This window comes from Vipera ursinii (genome assembly GCF_947247035.1).
Source record: "Vipera ursinii genome assembly, chromosome: 3".
Taxonomy (NCBI): Eukaryota; Metazoa; Chordata; class Lepidosauria; order Squamata; family Viperidae; genus Vipera; species Vipera ursinii.
In genome coordinates, this window is record NC_139516.1 from 147,162,937 (window position 1) to 147,171,208 (window position 8,272).

Genomic DNA, 8,272 nt, shown 5'->3' on the forward strand with positions numbered 1-8,272 from the left:
TTTTTACAATTTGTTTTCAATGGAAATTAGAAGGAAGTGTCCCCAAATATGCTCTGAAAGCTGGAAACATCTCAAAAATGTTCTTTTTAGCTATAAAATGTATTAGATGTTATTTACATTATAGGTAGATCCTGACTTGACAACAGGAATTGAGACTAGAATTATGGTAATGAATTGTTGCAGTCGTAAGTCGAGGTAAGTAATCACCATTCTTTACAATGGTCATTAAGTGGATGCAGCAGTTGTTATGCAAATCCATTTTCCTCAATAAGCATCTTTAACCTTCTCTTATAATTCCATCAAACGCTAGAAACCCAAGGATATTTTTAAAATAATGCCTAAAGTCCATAAGACCTTTTCAAGTCCGTAAGACATCTGCAAATTCAACTCACTAAGAAAGTATTTTTCCTTGAGACTGATTTAATCATCAACAGTAACAAGAAACAAAATAGGGGTAGGCTTGTAATATATCTCACAATTTTGGTGGGACAGGAGTTTCTTCCTGTTAAAAAGCCTTAAGATTAAGATTTGGACATTCCTGCTTTAGAATACCAAATGTTGGATACACATATTCATATGAGGGAGGAAGGAAGGAGGAAAGGTTTTTTTCACATATGGATGTAATAACTTTTGATGCCATAACAACCAGAATATTTTGAAAAAAATGGCTGATTTAAAGTTACCAAGGCAACATTGTTTCTAATTATCCATATAACATTTAGTGCTACTTTTTTGAATCACCATACACAGATGCTTATTTTTTTGTTTTACGGTATTTTCTTTTTGCAGCCAATAAAATGTAACATTTTAAGTATCTCCTCTATCAATAGTTATGTAAAGTACAGAGTATCTCTTTGGCCATGCACTAATCAAATATTCTGAAGTGCTTGCAATCCAGTTAATTAGTGCCACAAATCCAATTACTGGAAGGAAGCAAATGCTGTTAATATCCAGTAACAGCATGTATTTCAGTATATCATTCATTCATTCATGAAATTTGTATGCCACCTGACTCTCGACAACTCTGGGAGGTCTATATATAGATAATAGAATTTAATGAGTCAAAGAAGAATGAATGAATGAATGGCAAGTCCATAATGTCTTCTATTCCATTCAGAATTCAAATAAACGTAAAAATGTATGTGCAAGACTATTTTGAAAGTTAATAGAAAAACTTTTTACCAGTACTTATCCCAACTCATAATTAACATAATTATTTCAAATCATGAACAGAAAAAAGCCAGGATAAACATTGTTTAAAAATATGCATTGTTCACATTTCTGTGTTACTTCAACGAGGCAAATTTCTTGATGAAAACTACAAGTATATTTAAAACATCTAAAGATAATTAGCTTCAAATAATTCTGCAATTCATAGTATAGCCCTTTTCATCCTGCATACAAGCAGATTAAAATATTTTATTTAAATGCTACCCACTTCACACTTTCTCAATATTTTCAGGAAATCTGGTTTGGCTATAGCTTGCTTGGCTTGAAGTAAATAATGATGAAAATCAAAACAATGTTTCAGTCTTACTTCTATGCACAGAATAATGTATTAGTATATATAGAAATGTAGTTATGTAAGCCACTTGCCAATGGCCAGAATTTTAAATTAAAAAAAGAAAAACCATTTTCTATGTTTCACAGTATACCAGGGGTACTTAGCAAAGCATGGTACAATATTACTAGCCAAGGTGGTCGAAAAGTGTGATGTCACATGACTGCACAAACTTAAGACAGCAGTTCTGGCCCTTCCAGTCAACAAGGAAATCCTGCATGGGTCATGAAGCATGTCACACGATTGCCATTTTCATTGTCTATGCATGTGAGAAGCCGGCTGTGATGTTCATAAATAGCGAGCCTGTGACTGCAGGACACTCTAACCATTTTAATCGCATGTTGGTTGCATGTTGGTTGTGGCCATTGGAGTGGTCATGTGGTTGACCACATGATCATTCCAATGGCCACAATTTCAAGGATCAGGTATAAGTCTCCTCATTCAGCATTGTCATAACTTTGAACGGTCACTGAAGATAACACGATAAGATAAGACAGGACAGAATAGGATAAGATAAGATAATCTTTATTGTCATTTTTTTACTGTGAGCACACTGGCCCACATTAAAAATGAAATTCTGTGGCCTACTCTCAAAAGAAGGTATATATCTATCCATACACATACATAACACACATATACTCATGCTATACACATACACGCATACACACACACACACACAGAGAGAGAGAGAGAGAGAGAGAGAGAGAGAGAGAGATCTTTATGCCCATACATATATATATACATATAAATATTAATCACTGTCCATTTTGAACACATAGCAGAAAGTGGAAACTTGAGAGTTCACAAGGTTGATGCTATATGGAACAAAACTGTGATTGAATCTGGATGTTCTGTTTCGGATACCACGAAGCCACCTCCCAGAAGGTAACAAGGAAAACAGTTTGTGAAGAGGATGTGTAGTGTCTCAGATAATCCTGCAGACCTTGCTCAAGCATCGCTTATATGCTATGTCCTGGATAGAAGGAAGTGAATTACCAATAATCTTTTCTGCCATCCTCACCACTCTCTGCACCATCTTCCTGTCTGATGCAATGATGCTTCCAAACCAGACAGTAATGCAATAAGACAGGATGCTCTGGATTGCCCCTCTATGGTGGTAAGGGCAAGTGAAAGAAGATGTACTTTTCTCATGCAATGCAGAAAATGCAGGCGCTGCTGTGCCCACTTCATCTGTGTCTCACTGCTGAGTGACCAAACTGAATGAATGATCATTAACCAAGCACTATCTGTACCCAGTTTTCATGTAGTTTCATTCTCTTTTCCAAACTTTTATGATTTCAGTTAGGATTCTGAACTTAGTATCCATCAAATGGGAAATCATGTCATGGTTGGCATATCCAGTCTGTACAAATATAGTTGCTCAGTAGGTGTCAGCAAAGAGTTACATATTTCAATATCTATTTCCTGCCATCTAGTGGTCACTTAGTCCAGAAATGGCAACTCTAGAGTCATGGGGAACAATGACTCATTCCTTATATTGTTACTGTGCTGAATAAAAACAGAAAACAGTCTAGTGAAGGAGAAATTAAAATGATTCAAATGATCTCACAACTTAACCTTTTACCATTTTGAACTAGCACATCCCTTCTACTACCAATTATGAACAAATGTTTCCACAACATTTTCAATCCCTAGGAATCATCCCAGTTTCAGTTTTTAGTTGTCCTTATTAAAATAATTTCATTTTAACAAAATAAACTTTCATTCTCCACCTGGCTTTTTAGATTCTAGTGCTTGTGTTCGATGCCCAATTATTCATAATGCTTATTTTATTAGATTTCTTTATTTAAGAAAGCTTGTTTTATTCCTATCCCAGAATAGATGACCTGAAGTGGGTTTGAAAGAAGTGACTGAAACACAAAATGCAGTGATGACTTTGGCTCATTTTTCAGTAGACATAGGAACACGCTACTCTTTATGTAATGAGAATTTTTTTTTTGTTTTCTAGTCTCCTGAATTTTTATGAACTATTTTATTTGCTGATGTTTATTCTAAAGATATTAAAAACAACAGTATACTTAATAAGTTTAAATAAAAATAATGGCAAGTTTATTGGCAAAGACTATGTTAATATGTATGTGTAATATATGAAATATTAAAAGAAACAACCCTTGTAGTCTCCAAAACATGGGTGATTTTTGGCTTTATTTATTTATTTATTTTAATTCCATTTATATCCCGCCCTTCTCCAAAGACTCAGGGCGGCTTACAAGCTTAGCAATAGCCTTCATTCTATGTATATGCCTGCTTATTAGGGCTTTCACACACACACCCAAGCGGCATTATTACAAAGTCAGCTTAACTGCCCCCAACAATCTGGGTCCTCATTTTACCTACCTCGGAAGGATGGAAGGCTGAGTCAACCTTGAGCCTGGTGGGATGCGAACCTGCACTAATTGCAGGCAGCTGGTGTTACTTAAGGAGGCATTAGCCCACTGCTCCACCAAGGCTTTGATTTTCATATACAGAGAATTAGGTTTTTAATAAAACCATGCAGATTATGATGTTACTAACTAGGTAATGAAATATCTGCAAGCAAACCACCAAACTCAGAGATCATTAAGAACTCCACAGAGATAATTTCATTGAAAAATAATCTATTCTAAGTACTAGTAAGAGAGGTGAAGCAGTGCTTGAGGCAAATGCAACTCCTGGTGACCTCACATATACATCTATGCGCTTTTCTTAATAAAGCCACAATCCCACATTTATATTTGGGAATGAAATGATTCTGGACACACTGTTAAATTTATTGAAGCACAAAATGGTAATGTTTTATTATATTAGCTCGTAAATGCAGTCCACAGTCCAGTTGCAAACTAGTTTATCCTTATTTGGAAATAATTTGTCATTGCAAGTTGCAAGCCTAGATTTACATAACATATTGTATACTCAAAGGACAAAAAGGTCTGCTTTTTCATTCTGGAATGCGCTACATATATATATATATATGCATCTTTGGTTATTCGGGTTTTTCCCCGCGTAGAACTAAAGGTGTAGGGGCGACGTTTCGACGGAATCCCATCCGTCATCATCAGGCTGGTGGCTTCTGCTTCCTTCTTCTGGGAGAAGGAAGCAGAAGCCACCAGCCTGATGATGACGGATGGGATTCCGTCGAAACGTCGCCCCTACACCTTTAGTTCTACGCGGGGAAAAACCCGAATAACCAAAGATGCACATACGAACACACGCGAAAACCTCAGAAAACATATATATATATATATATATATATATATATATATATATATATATATATATATGCAAATTATTCAAATTGCTAATAAAGAATTTGGGAGGCTAAGATGATCATTTCGAACTCTTTTATGTTCTCATCAGTTAGTCATACCCTTTATCTCACAAATAATGAGCTGTCATAAGTTGACTAGTTCCTGTGGATAAGCCCTGAGCCGGGCCAAAACAGGAATGAAAGAGTTAATTAGCAAGGTCCATTCAAAAAGCCTTGACAAATACCTAAACACACACACACACACACACACACACACACACACACACACACACACACACATATATATATATATATATATATATATATATATATATATATATATATATATATATATATATATGTTTTCTGAGGTTTTCGCGGGTGTTTGTATGTGGATCTTTGGTCATTCGGGTTTTTCCCCGCGTAGAATTGAAGGTGTAGGAGCAACGTTTCGACGGAACGGATGGGATTCCGTCGAAACGTTGCTCCTACACCTTCAATTCTACGTGGGAAAAAACCCGAATGACCAAAGATCCATATATATACTGTATATATATATATACACATTGTATATACACATTATTATATAGATATATATATCTCTATATATATCTATATATCTATATAGATAGATATAGATATATATAGATATGTAAATTACTAACAAAGAATTAAGGGAGACTTTGTTAGTAATTTACATAAATATATGAGCTGTCCGGTGTGACTACTGCCTGTTCGATGGCCTTCAAGATAGGCTGAAACAGGAAATAAAGATTTGCCCCATGTTTGGGGCCTAGCAAGGTAATCTAAATAGTTAACAAGTATCTGACACATACACACACACACACATATATAGATATAGATATAGATATTAGCTCATATATGTATATATATATCCTTTTGGGATGATGATGTTCTTAAGAAGAGAGATATTACAGAAGCAGGAATAGGCAGATGGTGGTCATACAAAATGTATATATATAGCGACACACATGTAGCTCAGGCTGCCTCATCTGGAAACACGCATTTTTTAAAAAAATTGTTCATGAAAGCACTAATCGTAACAAAATAATTAGGCCTCTTTTCTTTTCCTGACGGCCCAGAGAAGGGGGTGGTCTGTTTCCACACACGGTTACTTCCCTAAACCGGGGTGGGGGGTGGCTTCTCGCAACGCCGCCAATTCAAAGGAGACGAAATCCCACCAGGTGAAAAGTACCTTCCCTGCAGGTAGAGGCTGCGAGTTCAGCATGTCCACACTCCGCCGCATTCGGGCCAGGGCGGAGTCGGCACCCAATACCACCCCCCCCACCCCCCCAAAAAAAATCCCATTCCGGGAAGGGGGACCTCCGCCCACACACCTCCAAGACCTGCCCACTCTTGGCGCAGGCCACTGCCTCAAATGGGCGGGGGCAGGCAGACAGGCAGGGAAGGCAGCGGATAGAGCGACCCAGATTGCTTTTTCTTAAGACCGCAGAAGCCAGAGAAGCGCCCGCTAACACAGCCGCCTCGGTCCTGGCCAAACGGAGCGCGGTCTCCAGCATCCTATGGAGAGGCGCGCGCAGACACAGGCGCACGCGCACGCGCACACACACACAAACGCACAGCCCCGCTCGCCTCGTCAGGAAACCCGCTACACCAGGGGTCTTCAAACTTGGCCCTTTTATGACTTGTGGACTTCAACTCCCAGAATTCCTCAGCCAGCAAAGCTGGCTGAGGAATTCTGGGAGTTGAAGTCCACAAGTCATAAAAGGGCCAAGTTTGAAGACCCCCTGCTCTACACAGTTGTGGCCCATGGCCAAGTGTCGTCCCCCCTCTCCTTATATCTGCCGCCAGGCCAAAACGCATCCTTCCACCCCACCCCACTCCCTGCCCTGCCCATCGCTTTAGGGGCCAAAAGGGTCGGTCTTTGTCGCCTATTCCCGCACTTCGGCGCCGCCGCCGCCGCCGCCTGCTCTGGGGTTACCTGTTCTGAGGAGCCGCGGCGCGTCTTTTCTCCTCTCTTAACACCGCGAAAATCCGTAGGCTCTTCCCGCTCCTCAGTAGGAATCGGTGTCGCTCACAAAAAAACAGAAGCCCAAAGCGTGGGGGAGGGGGAGAGAAGGTTGCAGCCCGGGGAGTTTCCGACAGCGCCAAATAAAGACAAGTCCAGCGGGAGAGCGGGAAGAGAGAGAAGGTGGCGGCGGCGGGAAAAAAAAAAGAAGCACGGGGAGGTGGGGTGTGGAAATGCACCGAGCCGGGTAGGCGTGCGTGACAGGTTTCCCAGCGGCCCCGCCGGCTTTGCTGAAAGGAACGGGAGGCGAGGAAGCCCTTTGGCCAAGCCCAGGCCTCGGGGAAAGGCCTCGTTCGGAGTGTCTGAACTGGTTAAGGCGGAGCAGGTGCCGGGGAAAATTATTGCGGCTTCATGAAGACGTTTTCCGCCCTTCCTGCCAATCTCGGCTTCTGCTCCGTGAGGTCCCCCGGAGGACCCGCTGGCCGCATCCTCATTCCCGGGCAGTGCCAGATTTAAAAGTGGCACGGCAGAAGAGGCAGCCGTGCAGAAATCTGCTGCCTTGTGCAATTAAGCTGCTATGCCCAAGCTTTCTTTGGGAGACGGCCTTGGAGCAGGCTTTCCAAGTGAAGTTATAAATAAGAATGTGGGGGTGAGGTTGAAACTATGCTGGACAGAAACTGGGGGGCATTTTCCTTCACATCTGGAGGGTGCCAGCATTGGGAAGGCTCTGTAGTGCTATCCGTGACCCTAAGGCACAGGTCCGCAACCTGCGGCTCCAGAGCCGCATGCGGCTGTCTCCTGCGGCTCCCAGTCCTTTGCCATGTGCAGTCCAAAAAAAAAAAAAAGTGGGACTAAAAAGTTCAACCAATCAATTCAAATATGCAGGGTAGGTGCATATCTCGCCTTGGTTCCACTCTTCGGTCAAATCCTGTTCTGGGTGCGCATGCATGCATGTGCACACATGCGCACACATTTTTTGCGGCTCCCAGTTTTTCCTTTTGTGAGGGAACCAGTTCCGAGTGGCTCTTTCACTGTTTCAGGTTGCTGACCCCTGCCCTAAGGGATGTGCTTCACCGTTTCCTTGAAACTTGCACAGTGTTTTCCGCCAATCAGTTCCTTTTTCCTGAATCCAGCACTCTTAAGAATGACAGGTCAACACCAACATTTAAAGCAGGGGTTCCCAACTGGGGGTGTGAGACGATATTTCAGGGGGTACGAAAACTTGGGTTTTCAAAATTATAGTGTATATCCATAATCCATTGCTGTTATTTTGAACTTTTGTAAGGGGTGCAAGAATATATCAGAAGCGTTCTAGGGGTGTGGGGTATAGAAAAGGTTGGGAACCACTGATTTAAAGGGAAGGGTTAAAATCACATACTATAATGACAGATTAGAAGCACGTATTGACCGGAACTTAGAAGTAAGTTAAAAAATAATGAATATAATACTTGCTAATGTTTTTTAATGAAAGCAC

The 8,272-nt window shown here is 40.8% G+C and overlaps 1 protein-coding gene across 3 annotated transcripts in view; it reads right to left on the bottom strand.

Annotated features, from left to right (window-relative positions):
* CAP2 (cyclase associated actin cytoskeleton regulatory protein 2) overlaps positions 1-6,971 on the bottom strand; it is a 39,784-nt gene extending 32,813 nt beyond the window's left edge. Inside the window, exon 1 of one of the 3 annotated variants that reach the window (XM_083360666.1) lies at positions 6,772-6,971. The gene's annotated coding sequence lies outside the window, so the exon portion shown is untranslated. Of the gene's footprint in view, positions 1-6,024; positions 6,109-6,166; positions 6,183-6,771 lie in introns of those variants that run through there. The other 2 variants (XM_083360668.1, XM_083360667.1) reach the window with 2 other exon arrangements.
* Between the last annotated feature and the right edge of the window lie 1,301 nt (positions 6,972-8,272).